The sequence below is a fragment of the Notamacropus eugenii genome, chromosome 2, assembly GCF_028372415.1.
Source record: "Notamacropus eugenii isolate mMacEug1 chromosome 2, mMacEug1.pri_v2, whole genome shotgun sequence".
Classification (NCBI taxonomy): Eukaryota; Metazoa; Chordata; class Mammalia; order Diprotodontia; family Macropodidae; genus Notamacropus; species Notamacropus eugenii.
The window spans coordinates 67,909,320-67,934,401 of record NC_092873.1 but is presented as its reverse complement, the minus strand read 5'-3'; the positions used below and the strand labels follow the sequence as shown (position 1 = coordinate 67,934,401).

The 25,082-nt window shown below is 42.4% G+C and overlaps 1 protein-coding gene across 4 annotated transcripts in view; it reads right to left on the bottom strand.

Moving 5' to 3' along the window:
* TRPM8 (transient receptor potential cation channel subfamily M member 8) overlaps nucleotides 1-25,082 on the bottom strand; it is a 103,045-nt gene extending 77,963 nt beyond the window's left edge. Inside the window, exons 1-2 of one of the 4 annotated variants that reach the window (XM_072640727.1) lie at nucleotides 6,455-25,082; nucleotides 1-4,162 (exon numbers count right to left, since the gene is read on the bottom strand). The exon at nucleotides 1-4,162 is cut by the window's left edge and continues 13,345 nt beyond it. The gene's annotated coding sequence lies outside the window, so the exon portion shown is untranslated. The other 3 variants (XM_072640726.1, XM_072640728.1, XM_072640725.1) reach the window with 3 other exon arrangements.

Below are 25,082 nucleotides of genomic sequence, written 5' to 3'. Positions count from 1 at the left end.
ACGACTTGGAGTTGGTTTGTTTATATTCCCAGAATCTTAGCATGGGGAGGGAGCACAGCACCAGCTGGTCCATCTGGTGCCCTGACTAGGCCCCTTCCTGCAGAATTCCCTATGAGTCAGTGGTAACCTTTGCCCGAGGAGTCCCACTGTGAGGGACACCTATAACTCTGGAGCGACCCATTTTATCTTGGGCTCACTCCAGTCATTGGGGAGTTCTTCTGGAACTCAGTCCAAATCAGCCCTGCCACTCCTGGTTCTGCCCTCCAGGGACAAGGAGAATTAGCCAAGGTCAATCCCTCCTGCATTTACAGTCCTTCAACTATCTGAAGAAGAGGGTCAAGACCCCATCAAAATCCATTCATCTTTAGGGAAGCTAGCTACGATCTCTGTGCTTGGAAGTTCTTCCAAGTCATCCATTATCAACCAGTCCATCCACACACATTCACGAAGCTCCAGGCACTGTGTGAGGTACATGGGGACACAAAGGCAAATTGTCAACTGTCCCTTTCCTCAGCTGCCAAATTCTTTGGACACCAAGACCATGGAGGAGATGACATTTCAAAATCACAGTTGGAATTGACTCAAAATTGGCCTGAGACTGGGAGAGATGCATTACTAGAGACCACTGGCAACTGAGACGTGAAGCTGATGAAACAGACTTGTTTATTAAAAATTCACCCAGCAGGACTGCCATGCCCTATCTGACCCTCTTCTCTCCTTTTCAGAGACTCAGGTACTCAGGACCCATTTCCTCCCTTTTATCCAAATTATGAAGCCTGATGTGGGGCTCAGAGAGAAATTCTGAGCACTTTTCTGTGGTCTTATGGCTCTCACTGGCGGCCTCCATCTGGCTAGGGAGAGGCCAACAGCTCCCAGAGAGGGAAAGAGGCAAGAAACATTAGGGAGCCCAAAAGGGAGCTCATATTTTTAATTGTTAGAAGCGATGCCTGTAAATGCCTGGTGTGGGCGCGGGTTCAGGGGTCAAGAGATGCAGAGAGGGAATAATTGGCTCTTTGCCGAAAAGGGACCCTGGAGGCAGATTTGTGGGGGGAAAACAGGGGCTTCTGTGGCCTGACTCTGGCCCCAACCCTGACTGGCACCATGGAAATTTACCTAACCTGAGTAATGGAGATCATCCATCTCTAGCCTGAGAGTTGGGGTTCCATTAGCTTTGGTCTCCATCTTTCCAACAACACAGAGGGAGGGCTAGTGGTCATGGAAATATTGGGGAATACAAATGCATTAGCTCCTGACCCCAAAATATGGAAATAATTGATTAGCTTACAAATATAGTCCATGTTCCCAGAACACATACTGATTTTCATTTTTTTTTTCAGTAATAAGCACACAATAGGCTTTGGTAGGGATAGGTGAATGTCTGTAGACCTGTGATTTCATTGATTTCTTGCGTGACCCTTATCCTGTCTGGGCCTCAGTTTCCTCATCTGTAAAATGAACTGGAGAAGGAAATGGCAAACCTCTCCAGTATTTCTGCCAAGAAATCCTGAAGAGGTGAATATGACTGAAAAAAATGACTGAACAACAATTTAGCATTTTAGAGTTTGGAAAGCACGTTGCGTACATTATCTCCTATAACCCCTATAGCAACCCCGAGAAGTAAATGCTATAATTATCCGAACTTGATAGAGAAGGAAACACAGGTGGACAGGGTCTGGGCAAGGGTTCAGCTAGTGTAGGAGACAGGATCTGAACAGCTCTTCTGGACTCCAAGTCTAGGACTTTCTTCATTGTGCCACCCAACTGCCCATGGTGTCTCGTGGTCTTTGTCATCAGGTCAGCAAACCAAGTTAATGAGCTGCTGTGGTGCCACATATTATGCTGAGTCTAGGGATATGAAGGCAGAAGAGATCCCTAATCTCTAGCCATTCACAGGCTAATGGGAGATTCAGTCATCAGGGTGGGGATGTCAACCCACAGCAGCTCACATGGTGGGGGGATCTGGGGAACTGACAGAGGGAGAGATTGTGCCCAAGGCAGGATTTGAACTGGGATCAGCCTCCAAGGCAGCTGGCTCTTTATCTCCTCTCCCATGCTCCCTCTACTGGTAGGATTCCTATCTACCTAATGTTATTAGTAATTAGTATGAATCTCTCAATTCCTAATAATATTTTAAAGTGCTGTAAGTAGGGCCAAGTGTTTTACATGGGATCACAGATTTAGAGTTAGAAGGGGTTGCCCTAAATAGCAGAAATATCAGGTCTCATAAAGACATCTTACATAAAGTAATAACTGTGCCATGTTAGAAACATCAGTTGTCTCATCTAACTTTGGGCTGCCCTTAAGCCTGGTAATAAGCTGCTGGAACTGAGCATTATTAATTTCAGAAATTCTTTTGGAAACAATATCGTTTGATAAAGGAATTTTACAAATTTCATCCCCATAATTTTTCACATGAACTATTTCTGACGTTTTAATAGCAGCAGGTAACATGAGACTTCTCCCATCATATAGGGCCTTCAAGTTTTTGCAAGTAAATGAAAAGTTTCATAACATGAAAGTAAAAATTTTTCATTGACAATAAGAAATTTCTCAAAACATTGTTTTTCTTTGAAGATATTAAAAGTTGTCCAACATATTCCTTTGAATTACTGCAGTATGCTGCATGTTTGACATTAAGACGTCATTTTAATCTGGCTGATTTCATGCTCTCCACAGGCAAAACTTCATTACAAATTAAGCAGAGAGGTTTTTCCACACCATCATCATTATTAGAACTAAACCTGTACTGCAAAAACGATTCAAGATATTTTCTTTTTGTTGTCAATTTAGATGTGCTACAACCTGCTTGTGAAGATATTGTTACATCGTCATCAGTATTTTTGCCTCTTCTGTCTAAATTTAGCCTTTTATACATAACTGAAAAATATTTTTGTCCTACAATATAAATAAATATTGCTAAAAATTTCTCAAATAAATACTAGCTTTAGTTTATGAAATTACATTTCTTTATGATTAATTGAAAAATTGATATTCCTAGTTACATACACATATAGCAATGATGATTCAAAAATATTGTTAAAAGGTTTTTATCTTTACTTGATGCAATTAAACATTTATGCTTCTATAAAAGACAATAATAGCAATTTTAAAAACCAAACATTCTATCATACTACAATACAAAGGTACACTAATTTGATACTTACATGCTGAGGAATGATGGTAGGAAAATATTAAAAGTCTTTACTTTCCATAATTAAACAATTATGTTTAAGAGCAGCAAACTTTGTATGTGCAGTAAAAACTAAGCAATTAATAACACACAATCATCTCAGATCTGAGCCGAGGTGTTTCTGGACATGTTTCTTGGTGTTGTGTGGTGTGATGGCCTGTGCAGTGCAAAGAACTCCCGTCGTGTGTTCAGAATGAAGGCTCCAGGGAAGTCTCTCAATACAACACAGTCAAGCACTGCCACAAACACCTCAGATCCATTACAAGTTTGATTTGGAATTAATTTGTGGTCATGTATGTTCTGAAACTTTTTACTGTTGCCAAATTTTTTGTAACTCTCACATTCAGTTACGAGACTGACAGTTTAAGAAGCTCTGATCTAGAATCACAGAACCTGAGTTCAAATGCTGTCTCTGATGTTTGCTCTCTGTGTGACTTTGGCAAAGTTATTTCACTTCTTTGGTAAAAGAAAGGTTGGACCAGATAACCTCTAAGGTTTCTTCCAATTCTAGAACTAGCCTCCACCACCAACAATGAAGTTCATTCCCCTCACTTTACAGCTATGGCAGCTGAGATTCAAGGACATTAAGAGACAAGGTTAGGTTAGAGGCAGCTAGAGGACACCACGGTGGACAGAGTTCTGGGTCTGGACTCAGGATGACCTGTGTTCAAATCCAGCCTCTGACTAGCTGCATGAACCTGGGCAAATCATATAACCTCTGTGCCTCAGCTGATAAATAGGGACAATAGTACCTATCTCTCACGTTGTTGTGTGAAGTGCTTTACAAACCCTTAAAGGGCCAGGCCAGCCACTTGTTTCTATTATTGTTATCTTTCCTAAAGTTCCATGGCAGGTAGTGGCAGAGTCAGAATCCGACTCCAATCCATCTCCTCTGGTGGCGCCTTTGTCCTTTACCCCTGCTGTCCTAGTCCTGGAATGGGCTAGTTGTATCCTTCTCCTCTTGCCATATTCCTAGATAAAATAATAAATAGAAAGTTAGTTGCTTCATTGGTAGTCAAGCCTATGATCCTCCTGGACCTACGGAGCCTGGAGGCCATAATTGTGCAACTGATTTTGGGTATGGTGAAGTGAGTTGAAATTAACTCTTTAATCGTGCAGTTGGTTAGAGTTGTGCAGCGTGTACTTCTGTAATTCAAGTGGATTGCTAGCACCAGTGGATCACTTGTATTTGTGTCCTTGTATTTGATGTATTTGAGTTGTTACATCCTCTTATAGTGCACTTGTACTTGTTAGTTAAGTGCTGTTATTATCTTTGAGTGTCCACCTTTTAAAATGGTACAAACATGTGGTAAAGGCATAGGGAAGATACAGCAGTTTCTATTAACAACTCCCCCCAACCCCAACCCTAACCCTAAATGCCTTTGTAATATATAAGACATATGGCCTTGACTGTCTCTCATATTGTCAGCACTGGATTGATTTGACTAGTGATAGCCTCATTGGGGCAGCTTTGATAAGACCAAATCAGAGTATTTAAGGAAGAAACTGATGAATTAAATTTCCTTTCCTTATCCCCTTCCAACCCTCTGGCTCTTAAACTAAGTTGTCTCAAGCTTGTGGGGGGTCAGTTATCAAAGCCTCATTGATTGTAGCTCCCCCATCTGATTTATTCACCTGTGAGAAAGGAGGTAATGAAGTTGGGGAAGCACATTCGTCCTGGAATCCATCTACTTGAGGGGGAAAGAGAGGATGTGACTTTGGCACATGACTTTGGGAGGCTACTGAAACATCAGGACTTGCTCACCTCCTCAGGACAGTCCATTCAAAATCACAAATAGGTTTCCCTTCTATTAGACTGTTCCCTGCTTTCTTAGGCTGTAGCAGTAATTAAAATTCCAGGGCACAGCCAAAAAACAGCCTTCATGCCCATGGAAATGACTTGGCTGACCAAGCAGATAAATCTATAGCTTTAATTTTCCAAATTCCTGGGGTACAAGTCCACATAAGCACAATTTTATTAGTGTATCCATCTCACCCTGAAAGACTGCCTAGCCCTCCTAGCCTAACAAAAGAAGATATAACTGCTGCCCAGAAAAGACAAAACACAACAAAGCAGGTTGTTGTTGTGTTTATCCTTCATTCTCAGAGAGGACTGTGACATCAAGATGATGACAGGACTTGCAGTTGACTTTGATTTGAGCGAGGGAGGGCTCTGCAAGGTCACCAACCTCACTTTCTTCTCCTGAGTCATCTGGATCCAGTGGCCTGATATTCATCAGGATGCCCAGGATTCAATGGGAGACCCTGGCCTTTCCAGACTGAGGTCTTATCACAGTCTCACTTTGAGTGAGATACACCCATTCATTGAATAGGCTTCTTTAAGTAGTTACTCAAGGGATGGCCCCTTAAATACAAAAATAAAATCAAACTGAGAGGGGAAGACTCTCAGGGTTCCTGGGTAAAAGAGAAACAATTATTATTCAGTTATTATATCCACTCTGTGCTAGGTGAGTGGGGACATGTTTCCAATGTATGAACTTCAGAATGAACTGGGTTTAAGGCTTGATTTTTGAGCAAGAAATGTAGCCAGTAAACCCAAAGGAAAAAGGCGGCTTTTGGCCATGGAGTTTACCTTCCCCTGGGCAGAAGGACAGGAGAGAAAAGGAGAGGAGAGAAACTACTACACACTCACAAAGCAAAAAAGCTGCAAAAGGAAGGATGCGAACTTGATAAGACTATGGGATTATGGGTCAGAGTTTCCACCCGGCTGCTGCCACCTCCTGCCCCAAGCAAGATGTACCCAAGCCTCTGAAGTCTGCCCTGAGGAGTTTCCTCTCTGAAATCGGGCAAATCATCTTCATTCAATTGCCACCTGGTTATAAATATGCTTTGGTTCTGGTTTGTACGTTTTCCCTGTAGGTGGATGTGTTCCCCCTTCATACTGCCACAATCCCTGGGGTAACAAACATCCTTTTAGGAAAAAATCATTCCCTTATGGGGAGTGGTTCCTAAAGAAATCCACTGCACCTATCACACATAGTCATCAGGAATGGATGAAAGAGTAACACCCAATGCCACTTTACCCATGAGGGGGGAAGCACAGCAGCCAAAGTCTCCCTCCTACAATACTGTCTTGGGTTGGTTCAGAAGATATCAGAGATTCATCAACTTGTCTCACAGTCCCATTGTATAGAAATACCAACTGAGATTCAGCCTCTGATGCAGCTGGGTCTACTGGAAATGGCACTTCCGAAAAAACCCGTTGGAGTCATAGTAGAAAGGTCTTTTAGATATCCCACTCACCACCTCCATTGCAGCCAAATTCCGAGGAGTGGAGTCCTGGATTTCTCTGTCACATCTCAAAAGGGCTATACCATACACCTGGACTGTGGAACCACTGGTGACCTGACCATAAGAGTTGAACGGGGTTCTGAAACAGCTGACATCTGAAGTAGAGAGCTGTCCCAAGACCCTAGGATGAGAAGTGGCCAACATCAGACGCAGACCACTGACCCAAGCAACTGGACATGACCCGAGGTTTGTGGCCACTCCCTCTGTGAACTAAGCCTGTTCTTTCTTGCTACTATAGCAATCTCTGACCTCTCCCTTTCCAAAATACTTGTTCTCCTTCTAATTTCTTCACTCTGGTCAACAGGAGAGGTATGTCACAAAGCCACCACTCAGGAGCCCAAGGCAACACTTCTCTAAAATGCTCACTTTATCTCACTGTTGGGTGAGTCATTCAAGGTCTCAAACCCTTGCAGCTTTAGCCCTAGATACCCCATTAGAAGCCTGGATCATGACCCCAGTGGGGGAGGGGCTCTATTTTACTGGCCCCCTGAGACATGCTCCAAAAACCTTGCTCTTCCTCATACTGAGAATCCACCCAGTCCCTGTGTGCTTCATAGAGCAGCAGCTCATTGGAAGGGAGCAGCTCGTGACTCCTGTTACTTCTGACCCCATTCTCAGGACACTACCAGTCACAAGCCTTGCACCTGCCCATGAGAAAAAGAAGCACTCTAACTGAGAATCAATGGATGTAACAGCAGGTTTTAGGGCCCCTACCAAGTCAGATCCTTTACCTGCAGGGTCCTTTATATCGGGAGCCTCTTTGGAGATGCAGGTTCCACTCTGCACCAGGGTATAATTGACAACATGGACCCTGTCCTTGGATCATTAAATCCCATGCAATGTAAGCTCCCCTTTATTCTGAACTCCACATAGGTTGCTTTCCTAAATGCCTCATTGATTCCCCTGGCCAGCTCCTGTGGCCACAGTGGGACTGGGGCATCTCATTATATTGCAGAAAGTCCCTGTGTTGAGTGGAGTTCTGGAGTTGGGGGGGCCTGCCCTTCCACATCAGGTGTCAGACTTCTAGCCTTCACCCACAGCAAAGGCAACTGTAGAGGCATCAGTTCAATTTCTGGGTTAGTGTGGGAATCCCAGAAAAGTCTCTGGTTCCATAACCATGCCAGAGCTAAACACCCATGGCTGGAGGCGCCAAGCTCTGTGAGCCTCACTCATTCTTTCTGGGATTCACTCTCTCACACCTTCACCTTTGCATTGAATTTTCCCCCTCCACAGGACTGCTCTTATGCAGTTCCACATTATATCACAGTCTCCCTCGATTCTGGGAAGGCCTCAGTGCTTTTTTCTGTAGTTTGTCTCTACTCAGAGGGAACCACTCTGCTGAAGTCCTCTCCTGTTAGAACTGTCCCTCTATCAGCCATGAAGGCTTGCTTTCCTGCCCATTGCGGCTCTGGTGGAATCCTTTGGATCTCAGACCTGTACTGCAGCCACCTTTGGCATGCTGTACCTGTCTGTCTGGAACCTCTTGGCAGATCTAGCCATGGGCCTGGAGTGCAGGAAGCTTGTCACCAGCCTCCAGATGCAGATTGATTCACATGATTTCATGGAATTAAAAAACCATTGGGTGCTGGGCACCTGAATGGTCAAAAGAGGGGGGCCTGTTCAATCATTGGGGAGGAATGTTGTTTCTATGTCAATCAGTCATCCCTCCTAGAGGAAGACTTTAATGTTCTAAACGAGCGAGAAGAAGATCTATGAAATAGGGGCCAAACCATTCTGAGGAATGTCTCCTCATCTTCCTTTGATCCACTCTCCTGGTTGCCTGAAAACCTTGTCAGCATCTCCGTTCTGCCCTCCCTGGTCTGATGTTTCTTTGCTTTCTTTGCCTTGCCGTCTACCTTGGCATTTGACTTGTAACTCACTAATTCTTACATGAAATTAAAATCATGTTTCAAATGAATGTTCCTCATGGATCTTCAAGCATTGTTCTGACCTTTATGGCAGAAAGAAGAGAATATGAAGGGAATTTTGACTTTAATAATAATCGAAAATGTAATGAATATGCTAATAGATTAGGTTGTTCAGAGTTGCCTTTTCTAGCTTGTGTCAGAAGACCACAATGCAGCTTGACATGCTCAGTCAAACCTTGACTTTTCTCACAACCACTGAATTCTTGAGCCTGTGTACCTTAAGTGGAGCCAGTTAAAGACAGTAGAACCTGTTCCCATCACAGAACTCTGGTCCTGTGACCCACCAAGTAATGACCCCCAAAGACTGGACTCCAAAATTGCGTTGACTTCCACTTGTGGGCTTCTCATGGGAAATCACCCAAGCCTGGGAAACGATTTTTTGAATTCCACCACCCCTTCCCCTTCCCACTTGTGATTTGTGTGGAATTCTTCAGCAAGGTGGAATTTTGATCAAGAGAATCACCAATGTGCAAATCTGTTCCTCATAATGAAACTAATGAATTAAACTGCCACGTGACTCCAGGCACTCCTGTCTCTAAGCCTGCTCCGTGCAGCTTCGTGCATTCCCTGATTAGAGACTGGCTCAATTAAATTCTGTTAACACTTCTTCGTGGTAGAAACAACAGGCACACACACACAGTATGTGTATCTATGATGTCCAAAGGATATACAAGATTGTCTATGATGGTGAGGCACCAGCAGGTGAGGATATCTGGAGAGAGGTTCTCATTAAAACTTTTTCAGAAATTTGGCCTACCAGCCACTGCACTTATGAGAGAACTGAGGTCCAGAGAGCAAAAGGGATGTCTCTAAGGTTGCGATTAGTAATTGAGCTGGGATTAGAACCCAGATTTCTAGACTCTCAATTCAATATGGCAGGTTGTTTTTTCCCCACTAGTCCTCTGCCTAAATCTAGCTGAGAACATGTTACCAAGTAGCCTTTATGGGATTATCTCCTAATTGAAGTAAGTTCTATCCATGATTTACAGAATCATCACCTTGCAAACCTCTTACCCGTGGCCATTTTCTAGGAGTTGATGGAATCTGGGCAATGCATCACGGAGGTGGTTTTGTGTGCCCTCAGTGCCCCTCACTCAGTCCGACAATATCTTGACTTCGGTTCATGAGATTTCCGTGTTGGAACCAGAGCAAAGGACACGAGCTCCCAGCGGCTGGTGAGGGTTCTGGAAGCAGTTGAAAGCTTTTATTGAAAGCATGAGAAATAGCCGAGATACTGCATTTCAGGAGAAAAAGAAAAACCCTCCGAGAGACGGAGCGACACTTTCATGAAAAATACATGAGGCTGCTTCCAGTAATTACGGACCAGGGCGGATCAGTTTCTTTCATGCCCATTAATTTATATCAATGATTTATCAGGTGCTGCAGTAGTGGCGGCAGCAGCGCTGGAGCGCACAGACACTTAGGGCTGCTTTTATGTGCGTGTTGAAGGCACAGGGGACGGATTCCACTCCGAGGGAGGTTTTCTCATCTCCAACGAGGGAGGTGGAGTCCGAAGTCTGGGGCAAACTCATAAGACTAAACTGCAGATGACATGATTGACTTGCTTTGCCTCCTCTAAGGGACTCAGGAGGGTTTTAAAAAATTGTTGTTCTAAGATCTAGGACTTCCGGGAGGTATCACATGAACCCATTTCCCGTGGGACCCGGAGACTTCAATAGAAAGGCACACCTTCTGAACCAGTTCGGTGTCTTGTTGGCGAATCCCAGATTAAGATGGAGAAGGGCCCTCGGTGGCGTTCTCATTTTATAGACGTGGCCAAAGAAGTTGACTTGCCCAGTTGGCTCCTGCGTTACTTAGTGGCTTGTTCCTTGCCCACAAACCAGCCTCCGCGCATCTTCTTCGTTGACCTCCACACCAGTAAAGTTCTTTCCTTGGCTCTTCTGACGTCCTCCAAGTCTCAGTCAAAGGGCATACTGGAGTCAGCTTAAACCTGATGATGGTAAACTTTTCAGTGGATGTGGTAAATAAGCACATGCTAGAAATTAGAGTTTGTTTCTTATTTTGTTGATTGTCTAGGTTTAAAAAAGTGATGGAGAAATTGTTAATGATGCAAATTGAGCCTAAAAGTGTATTCTACTTATTTTGTAAGCAGCTAGATGGCTTAATGGATATGAATAGATAGTCAGGCCTGGCGACAGGAGGACCTGAATTCAAAAGCAGCGTCAGAAACTTATTAGCTGTGTGACCCTGGGCAAGTCACCTAATTCTGTCTGCCTCAGTTTCTTCATCTGTAAAATGAGGTGGAGAAAGAAATGGCAAACCACTCCAATATCTCTGCCAGGAAAAGCCCAAATGAAGTCACAAAGGGTTGGAAATAACTAAACACTTACATTTCCCCTGGGGAGGCAGGTGTTAAACATCTACCAGCACACCAGTGTCATCTTTTGCAAGAAGCCTCTCCCAATCTTCTTTAATCTTAGCACCTTCTGATAGTGTCTGTAATTTGCCTTGTAAAAACAGTGTTTGTACAAAATATTCTGCATGTCATCTTCTCATCAGGCTGTGAGCTTTTTGAAAGTAGGGGTGTTTTTTGACTTTCTCTGTATCCTCAGTACTCAGCACCGTGCCTGGTACACAGCAGGTGCTTCATAAACGCCACTGATATGAGAAGTTGGCCCTGGGCTCTTTGACTCCAAACCTACAGCTATTTCCCAAGGCACAACACTTCTCCTTCTTCAGCAGGTCCTCACAACACTTGGGAGAGCTATTCAGGTATGGAAACAGCCCTGATCCTGGAGACAGAGAGGGGTAGCTTCAGGAACATGGAATTTGGAGTCAGAGGACTGGGATTCCCAACCCTCTTTGGATGGTCACTCTCTGTGTGACTTTGGGCAATTCACTTGATTTCTCTGGATCTCGGTTTCTTCTCCTGTAAAACAAGACTTCTGAGGCTTCTCCCAGTTCTGAGTCTAGGCTGTCCCTGACCAGGGACTGCCAGGCTGGTGCCAGTCTACATGCCAGATGTCCTATTGTTTCAGGAATTATTTTTATTTGCAATAAAAGTCACTGAGTGGAAAGCTTGATGTTCTCAGGGTCTTCCTGGGGTTAGAGAGAGGGGTAGTAAAAATGTGGAGCTACAGTTTCATGAATGTTTTGTGAGGTTACTTTAATGCCAGTGGGTTCAAGGAGAGCCAGCACAGAGGAGCTGTCCTTAGAGTCAGGAAAACCTTTGTTCCAGTCATATCCTGGCACCTACTGGGCAAATAACCCGAATTCTCAGAGCCTAAGCACCTCTTAGAGACACTAAGTTAGAAAGGAGCTGCTGATCTGTATTGGTGGACTGCATTTCCACACTAGGTATTCACCACATTGTTGACATCAAAAGTCTGGGCCAAGAAAACACTTGTAATAATGAGAATGCACATGTCTCTGGTGTTCTGAAGTTTTCAGAGAGCTTTAATACACATTTTCTCATTTGATACTCACAAGTACCCCTATTCCCACCCCCATATCATTTTCTCCATTTTGCACATCAGGAAACTGAGGCTCGGAGAGGTATGCGACTTGCCTATGTTGCACAGCTAGTAAGTGTCAGGTTTAGGAATTAAACAGGGGTCTTTCTGGACCCCAAGTGCAACATACTTCTTGTAGGCTGTCTCCTGTGTAGTGCTCTATGCAATATACAGACAGCAGGCATTCTATATGTCTTAGAACCACAAAAAGTTAGAACTGGGAGGGACTTAATTCCCTGTCTGACCCACGCCCCCTCCTCATTTGGTATATGGGGAAACTGAGGTTCAGAGATAGGCTGGTGACTGACAGCTGAAAAAAATGGAGGTGCATAGGAGGCCATGGAGTTAAGATGGCTGGTGCACAGGAGTGAGGTTAACAGTGTGATTGGGAACTCTGCTTTTGCAATCATTTCTCTTTTTTGGGGAAAGGGGAGTCAAAGCTGGGCTTCTTGGAGCCCAGGACTCAGGACTTAGCACATAGTGAAAGCAGTGGTGGGATGGATTTAATTTTCATTTGTTTTGGGTAAACTTTCCTTCATTCTCTTGCATTTCAGAATGAATGCAGGACAGAGTGTTAAGTGCTTACTGGATGGGCCAGATTAAGTGCTGGGGACACTCATTGATGAGTCAGAAGCCATGATGAAGCAAGGGAAAGATTTTGAGACTGAGGACCTGGGTTCAAAAACTACCTTTGTCACTGGGCCTCAGTTTCTTCCTCTGTAACATGAGGGGGTTGGACCCTCAAGGTCCCTTCTAGATCTAGAGCTATGATCCTGGTTGTGACTTTGGTCAATCATTTGTCCTTCTTAAGCACCACTTTCATTGTCTATTAGATGAGATGGGAATATTAAAAGACCTCTGAACTCCTTCCCAGCTCTTAATTTATGCTTTTGGCCCAGGATCTATGTTGTGGCCCATGGCCCATAGGGATAACTGGCAACATTCTGCTTATTTGTTGAGCTGTGGTCTTGGAAATACCCATTAAGCTAGTTTGGAGGTAAGTAGAATGGACAATTCTGTACACACAGCTGCCAAAATCACAGACCTGACTAGGTTATTCTTCTGCCCAAAGCCTTCAGTGTCTCTCCATTGCTTCAGGAGAAGACCTTGGTGTTTTAAAGCAGGGATTCAAGCATTGTTTCCAGATTTGCTTCATATCTTTCCCTTTCATGCATTCCAACCAAGGTAGCTGACTTGCACTCCAAACTCAGTGTTACACTTTTCATGTCTGTGGCTGGGAGAGGCTGTTCCTTTTACCTGGAATGCAGTCACTTATCACTTCTACTTCTTCCAGTTCTTAGCTTTATTCAAAATTTGACTCAAGGGTTGTCTCCTATGAGAGGGCTTGCTTCACTCACTTAAACTGTTAGTGTTCACATCACCTCTTATTTATTTATTGATGTTTTTACCATCAATACAAAGATTCATGCCTCCTTTCCTCCCTCCCTCCTTCCATCTCTCCCTCCAACTAACAAGCATTTATTAAACAAACAGTTACTATGTGTCTGGCACCATGACGGACACTAGGAATGCAAGGACAAAAAACAGATAATCCTCATTCTCAAGACATTCTACACCTTTCCCTCAAGTCCTTAAAAGATTTAGGAAGAGTGCTAAAGAGAGACCAGGAAATCCAAAGACAAAATACAATGAAACATCTTTCTAACCCAGGGAGAAGCAATAGGAAGCAGCCAATAGCTGTGTCATTCTAACTGCAGAACTGGGTTTTGCGGTCTTAAACACAGTGTGGCTGTTCTCCAGGGCAATGTCATCAGCTCAAACCTGTGCTGAGGTTGTATCCTGGGAAAGAACACTTCACCAAGCCTCCTTAATCTCAGTACATTTTCTGCTAAGATTATTTCCCATTTATCTTGTCTGGAACTTGTTTGAATGTACTTATGTGGATGTTGTCTCCTCTGCTCTTCTGAACCTACAGAGCTTCCCAGATCGCTGAGGGGTCCAAGGGCTAGGGGTGGTAACATTATTGGAGCTCTTACCAAGGGCAAGCCTGTAGTTGTGCTGCTTAGACCAGTGATGTGAAACTCAAATGGAAGTGGATCCCTGTGTGTCAAATACTGACTTCAAAAATGACAAATTAACACTATTTGGGTCGTATTGAATTTTTGTTTATTTTGTGAAACATTTCCCAATTACATTTTAATCTGGTTCAGGACACATTTGGAAGTGTTATGGGCCAGGTTCAACATCTTTGATTTAGATCCACATCAGTGTAAAGAGCTTGACTAAGGGCAGTGGTCAGACTTTGACCTAGACCAGACCCCTTAGAGTGCAAGTCAGCAAGACCCTGGTCTAAGTCACTTGGAGATCTTTGAAAATCATAGCACTCAACACCCAGACAAAGCAACAGAAAGATGCTGGAGAATACAAATGAGAACCAAGCAGAGCCCCAACATTCCCTTCAGAAGTACACAAAGCCGTTCTCTAATAGAAAGTCCTAATTTGGCTTGGGAATTCTGAAAAAGTGAAGAAGTGGTTGGCAAAATGTAAAAGAGAAAACTTCAGTATACAACACAGAAAAGCTGGTTTTAATTAGACTAACAACTTAAGTAAACCATTAGATAATTTGACTTAAAAAGAAGAGGAAAACCAAATTGTCAGTATAAAGGAAAAAAAATTCACAAAAATGAATAAAGAAAATTATTCAAAACAATTTACCCGGTTATATACTGGAAACTTATATGAATTTGATTAGTTTTACAAAAATGTAAATTGCCCAGATAAGAGAACAAGACAGAAAATCTAAATGACTCAATTTCAGAAAAAGAAAATTTAAAAGCTATAAATGAATTCCCAAAGAAAAAATCCTGGTGCAAAAGGATTTAGGGAGCTAAGTGGTATGATGTATAGAGTGTCAGACCTGGGGTCAGGAACACCTGAGTTCAAATCTGATCTCAGATTACTTACTTAATTTCTGTCTGCCTCAGTTTCCTCATTTGTAAAATGGGGATAATAATAGCACCTATCTCCCGGGGTTGAAGTGAGGATCAAATGAGATGATACTATAAAACACTTGGCACATGGTAGCTCCTTATTTCCTTTCACCTTATTTTTTCTTGAACCATTAGCAATTCCATGCTTTCTTGGAGTCTTCTATTTCATCATTGCTTGGTCTCACAGAGAAGTTTGGACTCAGTTAGATGTTCTGGTGATCATTTTTCTTCATTTTAACATCATCTCTGTTGATTTATCTCCTCTTGCTAACTTTTTAACTGGATTTTCTTCCTCTTTAGATCTTTCAATTTCAATTTTTTTTTCCTTTTTTTCTCCAAAATTTCTCTTCACTTTCTGACTCTTTCACCTTTGATAGCAGATTCCTCAAGAGCCTCAAAGCTATTTAAGCCTCCTCTACTTTGGAAGACTTTGCTTTTAACCAGCCTCAGTCCCTACTCCAAATGAGTTCTGGGAGGATAGTACTGGCCCTGGTTGCATGTACAGGAAACTGTCCACCTCACTTAGGCTAAGAAGACTAAGAAGGCTGTGATGGTCATGTCTGTGACATGGGAAAAATCATGGAAGATAGGAGTGAGTCTATAAGCAGCAATTCTCAGGACCCACAGTTTAAGAAGTGCTAAAGGGGTCTCATGTAGAGAAAGTTTAAGAAGCCCTAGTCTCTAGGACTGAAGAGGGAATGATGGAAGGATAGCAGGGTCTGTGAACTCTGTTGTCTTCCAGTGAACTTTACTTTGATATGGGGAAAAATTCTAGACCAGGAGATCAGAGAACATAGACACCAAGGAATTTAATGTTAACTAGTTTAGTATTAATGAGGTCAGAGGATATTTAGATAAGGAAGTGGTGATGACAAAGGGTCAGAAGAGGCCATGCAAGCTGACCTATACCTCTTATTCACCAGATTACCTATGTTGAAGATAAGGGGAATGTTGTAGAAAGAGTTTACTTAGATCTTAGGCAAGGCTCTCAACAAAGTGTCTCTGTTCTTGTGGAGAAGATAGCTATGGAGTAGCTAATAACACAATTGGATAAGTTCGCAACCAGCTGGTCTGGCAGGGCAGACTCAGAGTGGCTGTTAATAGTTCGATGACAGTGAGAAAAGAGGTATTGAGTGGTGTGTTCCAGGGCCTCTGGCTGGCCCTGTGCCTTTAAGCAAATTTATTAATTTGGATAAAAGCATAGATATCCTGCTCACCAGATTTTCAGATAATACAAAACTGAAATGTTCTAATATTGGACCTGCTGGTCTTGAGACCACCAGTTTTTCCTTAATGGAGACCAGACTATAGGTTATAGAACCCATGTCTGGAAACCATTGTTCTAAGTTTGGGTCTGATGGTTTGGAGGCCATCAGGACTGTCTCCTGTAAGAGAGGTTGTAGCTTATAGAATATACTCATGGAAAAATACCAACAACAACATTTTTTGAAGCTTGGGTACAGCTGTGTTCCCCAAATGAAAATAAAATAAAACTAGGTTGTTTTGCTCCATATTAGTACCTCCTGCCAATGTTATTTTGCCCTGATCCCTGATAGGCAATTCAGCCACCTGCAGGGAGGTCATCCAAAATCACAGTAGAAGAGCTCGTCTCAGAAGAGCACTTGGGGGCTACCCTCTCCTCCTGCTGAAGTGTGTCTTCCCCCCAGTAGGAGTACAACTTCCCCTCCAGCAGGAGGTTTCTTTCCTGCTGGAGCACTCCTTTTCTGCTGAATGGATCCAAGTCTCCGTGTTCCTCAAAGTAACACTGCCCTTACACTAGTTACACTCTGTGTTAGTGTATATATGTCAGTTGTGTGTTGGATCCCTTTTCCTCTCCCCCTTCCCCATTTTCCCCATCGCTTGTAATAAAGCTTTGCATTGAACTGATTTCCATTGTTTTCCATGATATACTCAGCACCCACATTCATTAAGGGTTTTTTCCCCTCAATTCTTTTGGCCATCCCAGGGGCCTTTCCTTAGACATGAACTGGGTACTTGGACAAGAACAGCCACTTCCATACTGGGACAGCATGGCACTGTGAGCTCTGCTACAGAAAGAAAGGGTCAATAAGTGCCCTCCATCCTCTCTAGAGAGACTCTCTTAAGCCAGAGGATGGTGCAGAAAGGAATTGGTGCTGAAATTTACAGATAAAACAAAACTGGAATTAACCAGCATTCTAGAATATGTTGTCTAGATCCAAAAGGATCTTAGGCTACAGATCTGAGCTCAACCCAACAAGATGAAATTCAACAAGGAAAGAAAATGTGAAGGCTTGCTCTTGGGTACAAAAACCCAGCTTTTCAATGATAATGGCTCACATTTACCTAACACTTTAAGGTTTGAAAAGTATTTCACCAATATTATCTCATTTTATTTCCACAACAATTCTAGGAGGAAGGTATATTATCCTCATTTTATAGTTGGGGAAACTGAGGCAGACAGTGGTTAAATGACTTACCTAGGGTCACTCAGCTAGTAAATGTCTGAAACTGTATTTGAACATGGTTCTTCTTGACTCCAGGTTCAGCCTCTTGTCTGTTGTACCAGTTATCTGCTTTACTATCCATGTCACCTTGGACAAGATCAGAAACTTTTCTGGGACTCCATTTCCTCATCTGTAAAATGAGAGAGTTGAATGTGGGAAAGATGGTGGTATCCAAGGTCCTTTTGGCTTTAGGTCGACATTTCTGTGAACTCTAAGTCCTTTTTAGTTCCAAATCTTTTTTTTTTCTTAAAGTATAAACCTGATGGCTTCCAGCAAACATAAATCAATATAACAAACAATGGATGAAAAAAACCCCGTAGAACAGCCCTAGGCTTTAACATGGCAGAGCCATACTTGTTATTGAACAACAAAGGCGCTTCTTTTCTGTGGTCCCTTCTGGAGGGAAGCCTGAGGCAGAAGGATGGAATGGCCAATCAGTGGTTATGGACTCAGAGCATACATGTGTGAATCTCATCTCAGATGCTACTGTTTCTTTGACCTTGGACAAAGGACTAAGCCTCTTTTAGTTTGGACTTGACAGCCCCGTGGTTACTCCCAGCTCCAGACTGATGATTGTTATGAAGAACACATCATGCTGCCTAGGAGAAGACTCCTTCTGCCTTTTCTTAGGGCAGCAGATGAGTTTCCAAGTGTTTCCAGAAGATGAAAGTAGGTACAAGTGGGAAAGAGGAAGGTGACAATTTAAAAAATTATTCCTATTAATATCAAGCTCTATTGCAGGGAGATGGATCTATAGGTGGGTGAAGCACACACACCAAGGTAAACCAACCTCCCTTATGTCCACATCAGGAAGAGAATAGCAGCCAATCCACATGTCTGTTTGATGAGTATGTCAATGAATCAATGAATCAACAGGTGTCCATCCAGCCCCTACTATGTGACTAGCACTGGGCTGAGTGCTGGGGACATACAGAAAAATGAAAATGGTTCCTGCTCTTAAGGTGATTCTAGTCTAGCACGAGGCAGAACATGACCACCATGTTGTGTGCCAGGTATGTGCCAAACAGCTGCAGAGGGCTTGTGTCTATGGTGATGCCAAAATATCCCCTGATGTAGATAGTAAGGCATGGAGCTAGTGCAATGGTTAGAGTGCTGGACCCAGATTTGGGTCTGGGAGAAGGCTCAGTTAGGTACTGGGGCACTGGTAAAGGTTTCCTATGGAAGGTGGTTCTTGAGCTAGGCTCTGACGGAAGCTAGGCTCAGAATTGCAAGTCCCAAGGGTTAGCTGCAGCATTGCAGTATAGGGTGCTGCTGCCACTAAGTAGGCCAGTAATGGCCACCATTACAGCTCCTGCCCTATCATTCTGACCAGAATGGGTTTTTTCCTAGATCAAAGTCTTCTGCTTTTGTCTTACCGCTTCTTGATTTTCAGGGGATAGAAATGGCTTTTTAGCCTTCACCTGGGGTTTTTTGTAACACAAATACACTTCTGGGGTCATGATTAATGTGTTCTAATGGGACATCCATTTTAAAAATCAATGAAAAGAATTTGCATTAAAAATAGAAGACAATTAGGTTGATTTGGTGTGACCTATTTTTAAGCTGTGATTTATGGGTCTGCAAGTTCTTAGGAAGCTGTTCTCCCACCCCTCACTGATGGATTCATATTACATGTGTAAATCATTTCTGAGTTGGAGATGTCAGATTAATTGACTGGTGATGGGCAGAATCCTCTTTCCTCCTGGGTACCTTGGAGAGGTTTCCAGCTGCCCCTTATTAGTGATCCTTTCATGAACAATTACAGTAACCTTCAAGCCTCTGGGGTTGGTGGCTGTCTCTCCTCTCGGGCTCCAGCACCTCTTGAAGCCTGTATGAGGCAGCCAAGATAGACTCTGGAATGACTTTTTGTCTATTTTAAAATAAGTTTTTATTTTCTTTAAGTTTTCAATAAGTTTCAATAAGTTTTTGTTCTCTTTAAATCACCATAATTTCTCCCTAGCATTCCTTCTTCTCCCCACCCAGAGAGCCAATCCATGTTATTTAAAGAAAATGGAAAGAAGAAAAAAATCAGCCTAACCTGTCCAGATGCCAAAAATGGGTGAAAAGATGTGTGATGTGCCCCCCTTGTGGCCGCCCGCCTCTGCCAAGGGGAAAGGAGGGAAAGGTTAGAGAGACTGGGAAAGCCTCAGGGAGGAGCAGCGTCACCACACCCAGAAAGGGGAGAATGGGCACCTCCCTGGAGGAGGGTGGGCACCAAGCCCGATACTGCAGAAAACAGGAAGGAGGAAGGCCAAGGGAAAGCTGGGGCCAAATCCTTCAATGAAGCAGCCACCCATCACTTTGGAAAGAGCAGGGTGAGGTTCAAAGCCAAACTGCAAGGGATTGGGTAGGGAGCAAGAGGAGAGGCTGCGGATGCCATGAGTGTTAATCACTATTCCCAGGAGTTTGGCAGTGAAAGGCTTGCCAAGTAGGATGACTTGGGAAATTGTCATTCATTAATTCATTTCATTCCATCAGTCATTCATTTAACAAACACTTAATTAGCCCCTACTATGCTAGGGAACATGTAAAGGCAAATAGAGTTCTTGTTTTCAGCCTAGAGGGGTTTGAGTTTTGTTTTCTTTTGTTTTGTAGGAGGAGACACTAGTATCTGGGGTAGGGATAGGCTCCATGGCACCTGACCTGAGCCTTGAAGGAATCTAGGAATCTAGGAGGAAAGGCAATCCTGGCATGGAGGACAAAGGCACAGAGATGAGATGGGGTTGCTGTGCTGAGCATGGACCACAGAAAGTCCTCGACAGTATTTATACAAGAGGAGAAGACATGGGCAGAGTAATGTAGTGGACCAGGAAAAGATCAAAAAAAGGAAGGGAACTCTACACTACATCATCCTTAATGAGCCCACATTCGAACATTTTTAATAAAGTCACGATAAAAAGACAACAAAGTGCCCAAGAGGGTGAATTCCACTATTTCATTTCTATTTCAGGGAGCAGCCAGGGTAGAGTGGTGGCAGGACCTTGGCTTCGAAGCCAGAAAGACCCTGGTTCCAGGCTGGCTTCTGACATAGCCTGGCTGGGAGAACTACTGGACACTTTAGGCAATCTTCTCAGACTGTAAGACTCGGGAAAGGTGCCAGGATCCCACAATGACAAAGAAGGGAGAGGAGCAGTGTGTCAGATGGAGCATTCATTTTGGGGAAATGACCAATGTTGGAATTACCCATATAATGATGCAGATTTGTTACAGCGCTTTTCTTTTTCTTTTTCCAGCCTGGCTATTAACAAATAAACACCATGCAGCTTTGGCCCATGATTCATGTGGTGCTATTGTAGCATATCATGAATGCTAGAGACCAAAGCCCAGAACCAGCCCAGCTCTGCCCCTTCCAGATGTGATAGAGAGAGTAACAAGTAGCCACAGCAAGTGCAAAGGCCTCTTAACATGGTGGACATTAAGATTATTTAACCATCAAATTAGTTTTCCTAAAGGGCAGATCCAATCATGTCATCCCAAACTCTCCTCCCTCACCAATAAATCTTGTTGACTTCCTATCTACATCATGTATCCATTTGCAGCATTTCCTTGTAGGTAGTAAGAGAGATTGATTTACACCAAATTTCTGCAAGGCTGCTTTCCAGTTTTCCCAGCAATTTTGATGATTATTTGATTCCCTACCCCAGTAGCAAAGGTCTTTGAACTCAAAGATGTGATTGTTTCCATGTGTTGTGTACCTATTCTGTTCCACTGACCAACTATTCCTCTTTATTTTTGAGCCAGAACCAAATCATTTTGATGCCTGTTGCTTTGCAGCATGGTATGAAGTGGGGTCTCCTTCTTTGCCATGTTTTTCATGACTTCCTTTGAGACACTTGACCTTTTGTTTCTCTAGATGAATCTCGTTATTTTTTTCCTATGGATCTGAATAAATAAATTACTTTAGGCAGTCTTGTTATCTTTATTATATTGTCTTGCCTTAGCCATGAGCAAGGAATATTCCTTCAGTTACTTAGATCTCTATGGAAAGAGTTTTATGATTTTAGTCAGACAATTCCTGTAGGTGTCTTGGTAGGCAGACTCCCAACTATTTTTGGCATTCTATAAATATTTTAAATGGAATTTTTATTTCCATCTTTTTGTGTTAGGTGTTTTGGTAATACAGAAATGCTGATGATTTCTGTGGGTTTATTTTATATCCTACAACTTTGTGGGAGTCTTTATTTTGATTAATTTGAATTGACTCTATGAGGTCTTCTTTTTCATCTGTAAAAGCCATTCCCTCAGTTTCTTTTTCTTGCTTTATTACTATGACTCCCATTCCTAGCACGACATTCAACAGTCGCAGTAAGAACAAACATCTTAGCTTTCTCCCTCTCTTACCAGAAAGCCCTCTGGTCTTCTCCTCATTACTTGTAATCTTACTTCTTGGTTTACTTACCATACTAAAAAAGTACCCTTTTCATCCTGTTTTTCTAGGCTTTTTCCCCAGAAATGAGTGCTGTATTTTATTCAAAGCTTTTCCTGTGCTTATTGATAGAACTATATGTTTTTTTCTTTTACTAATGTGATCTAGTATCTTGATAATTTTTGTAATATTGAACCAACATTGCATTCCTGGTATGAATCATATTTGATCCTAATGTGGCAACTCTGTGATATGTCATGGCAGCCTCTTTGCTAATATTTGATTTAAAAATTTGGCTTCGATGCTCGTTAGGAATATTAGTTTGTGCTGGATGTCCTTCTCTGTTTTGATTCTTCTAGCTCTAGGTATCAAGATAACATTTATATAATGTTATATATTGCATAGTTATATAATACTATAAATATAGTTTATATAATAAGTTTCTCTATTCTTACAAACACTTTATGCAATACTAGAATTGTTCTCTGAATGTTTGTAAATAAGGATAAGCAACATTTATATAGTGCTTATTATGTGCATGGTACCCTGCTTGGCACTGTAGGATTACCTCATTTGATCTTCACAGCAACTCTCTGAGGTAGGTGCTATTATTTTGCTCATTTTATATATAAGGAAACAGAGGCTGAGAGAGGGCAAGTGACTTGCCCAGGACCACACTACTAGAAAATGTATGAGGCTAGAACTGAATTCAGATCTTCCTGATCCCAAGCCTAGTGCTCTATCCAATGAACCACCTTGATGCCTGTCTAGTAAAATTCATGAAAGTAGTTTTTATGACTTATACATCAATTGACTAAATAGAAAAACTTAAATCGCAGAGACGTCTTTTTTTAAAATAGCATTTTTTCCAATTACATGTAAAGACAATTTTTAACATTTATTTCAAAATTTTTGAATTTCAGATCTCTCTGTCTCTCTCTCCTCCTTCTCCCCTCCCTGAAATAGTAAGCAATTTGGCATGTTATGTATGTGCATTCATGTAAAATACATTTCCATATCAGTCATGTCATGAAAGAAAAAACAGACCAAAGGAAAAAAACATGAAAAAAAAAGAAAGTGAAAATAGTCTGCTTCAATCTGTGTTCAGACTCTATCTTTGTAATGTGGTTGTGGATGATATTTTCCAGCATGAGTCCTTTGGCATTGTGTTGGATGATTGTATTGCTGAGAAGAGCTAAGTCTATCACAGTTTACCACTGTGCAGTGTTGCTGTTATTGTGTATTATGTTCTCCTGGTTCTGCTCACTTCACTCTGCATGAGTTCACATAAATTTTTCCAAGTTTTTCTGAAGTCTATCTGCTCATCATTTCTTATAGCACAGTTCCATTACATTCATATACTACACCTTGTTCAGTCACTCCCCAATGGATGAGCATCCCATCAATTTCCAATTGTTTTGCCACCACAAAAAGACCTGCTATAAATATTTTTGTACAAATAGACTCTCTTCCTTTTTTATGTTCTCTTTGGAATATAGACCTACTAGTGGTATTGCTGGATCAAATGGTATGGATGGTTTTATAGCTATATCTATGTATGTTATGTTATGTTATGTTATGTATGTATGTATGTATGTATGTATGTATGTATAGCATAGTTCCAATTGCTCTCTAAAATGGAGACTCCACCAGTAGTGCATTAGTGCACCTGTTTTCCCACATCCCCCCCAATATCAATATTTTGCTCCAATCTGATAGGTGTGAGGTGGTACTTCTGAATTGTTTTAATTTGCATTTCTCTCATTTGATTTCTTCTTCTGAAAAGAGGTGATAAAGAAATAAAAGAGCAGGTCTTAGAGGATGACCAATCACTATTAATCAATGATGTGGATGAGCTGACACTTACTTCATGGACACTTCTCCCTCTAGGTGAATGTATCTACAAGAGAAGGGGATCTACAAGAGAAGGCCTGATCAGTGGGATCCAGTATCCTGGGCATGGCCACATCCACTTGATATCAGTGGGTCCCGACCATGCCTCATAGTGTAGGAAGCTGAGGAGTGGGGCTGGTTGTGCTGAAAGGGCTGCTAGGAATGGGAGACACATGTGCTTGCAGGTTTCCACCTGGTCTTGTGTGTGTTATCATATGTCCCATTAAGTCTTTGTTAGGCAGCACAGATGGACTTGTCTGGTCAAGCTCAGAGGTACCAGCTAATGTCATATCTATACCATCTCACCTCTCATCTGGACCTTTTATACCTTCCCATCAAAGCTGTTCTGATTTACCCATCATTCACTTTCCCTTGGTCTATATTCTAAACAAACTGTGCCTCTAGCCTTTCTCAACTTGAATCCATCCTTAACATTCCTGTCTTCCCTTATCACATAATGCTCCTGCTCTAAAATCTATACTGAATCTTCATTTCTCATGGAAGTATTCCAAACTTCCCACCCCAAATGTACCTTTGCTTTCCTCTGGCTATACCTCCATACTCTCCCATTTCTCTTGCTTTGGTCAAGATGTTCACTCTCCCTAGAATGTCCTTACTTCCTCCCAACTGCATTCAAACCCTATTTGCCCTTGGAGTTCCAGCTCAAATGTCATTCAGTCTGTGAAACTGTCCATGACTCCCCCTTCCTGCTTCAAGAATTCCTGTCTCCTTTGAGCTTCTGTGGTACCGTCTACCCAGTCTTATATTCCTAAACTGCATATCTTTTAAATATCAAGATAATTCTAGCAATACTGTTTAGCTTAACGTATGGAACACCAGGGATGCCAAAGAATTGAGATTGCCAGTCAGACAAATGGTATGAAGCATGGTGATGGAAAGAAGACTGCCCCAGATGTACCCAATCTGATCCTGGAGCCAGAGTAGGGGGGCTGGAATCTTGGCTTCAGCACATGGTGGTCCAAAGATCTTGGGTTTCCTCTCTCTAGTTTCTCACTTTCTTCAGTTGTAAGATAAGGGGGCATCTGAGTCCTCTTCTAGAGTTAGGTCTACTAAGATCCCACCCTTCTACAGCTTCTGTTTCCGTTGAAGAATTGAACACTGGAAGCCATGTTAAAGAGATTGTCCCAAAGACACGTAATTTGAAAGGGGGTGAGTTGTCCCACAGCAAAGGCCACAGAGCTAGATGGACGACTCATGTGCTCCACTTGTACCTGCATTGTGTTGAGATATTAGGAGGAAGACTTCTGGGACATTGAGTGCTTCAGCCCTGTTGCGTATTGATTGAGGGATTTTGACAAGGATCAGGAAGAATGAGAAGTGATGGTTGGATTTTAGAATGAGACGGACCTTTGGAAGGAGGAAGGATCCACATCAATGAGATTGTAGATGCATCTAAGTAGCAACCTATCAGAGTATGCTTCTTAGTGGCTCTATTAGGCTGAAGACTTCATTAGGACTTGTT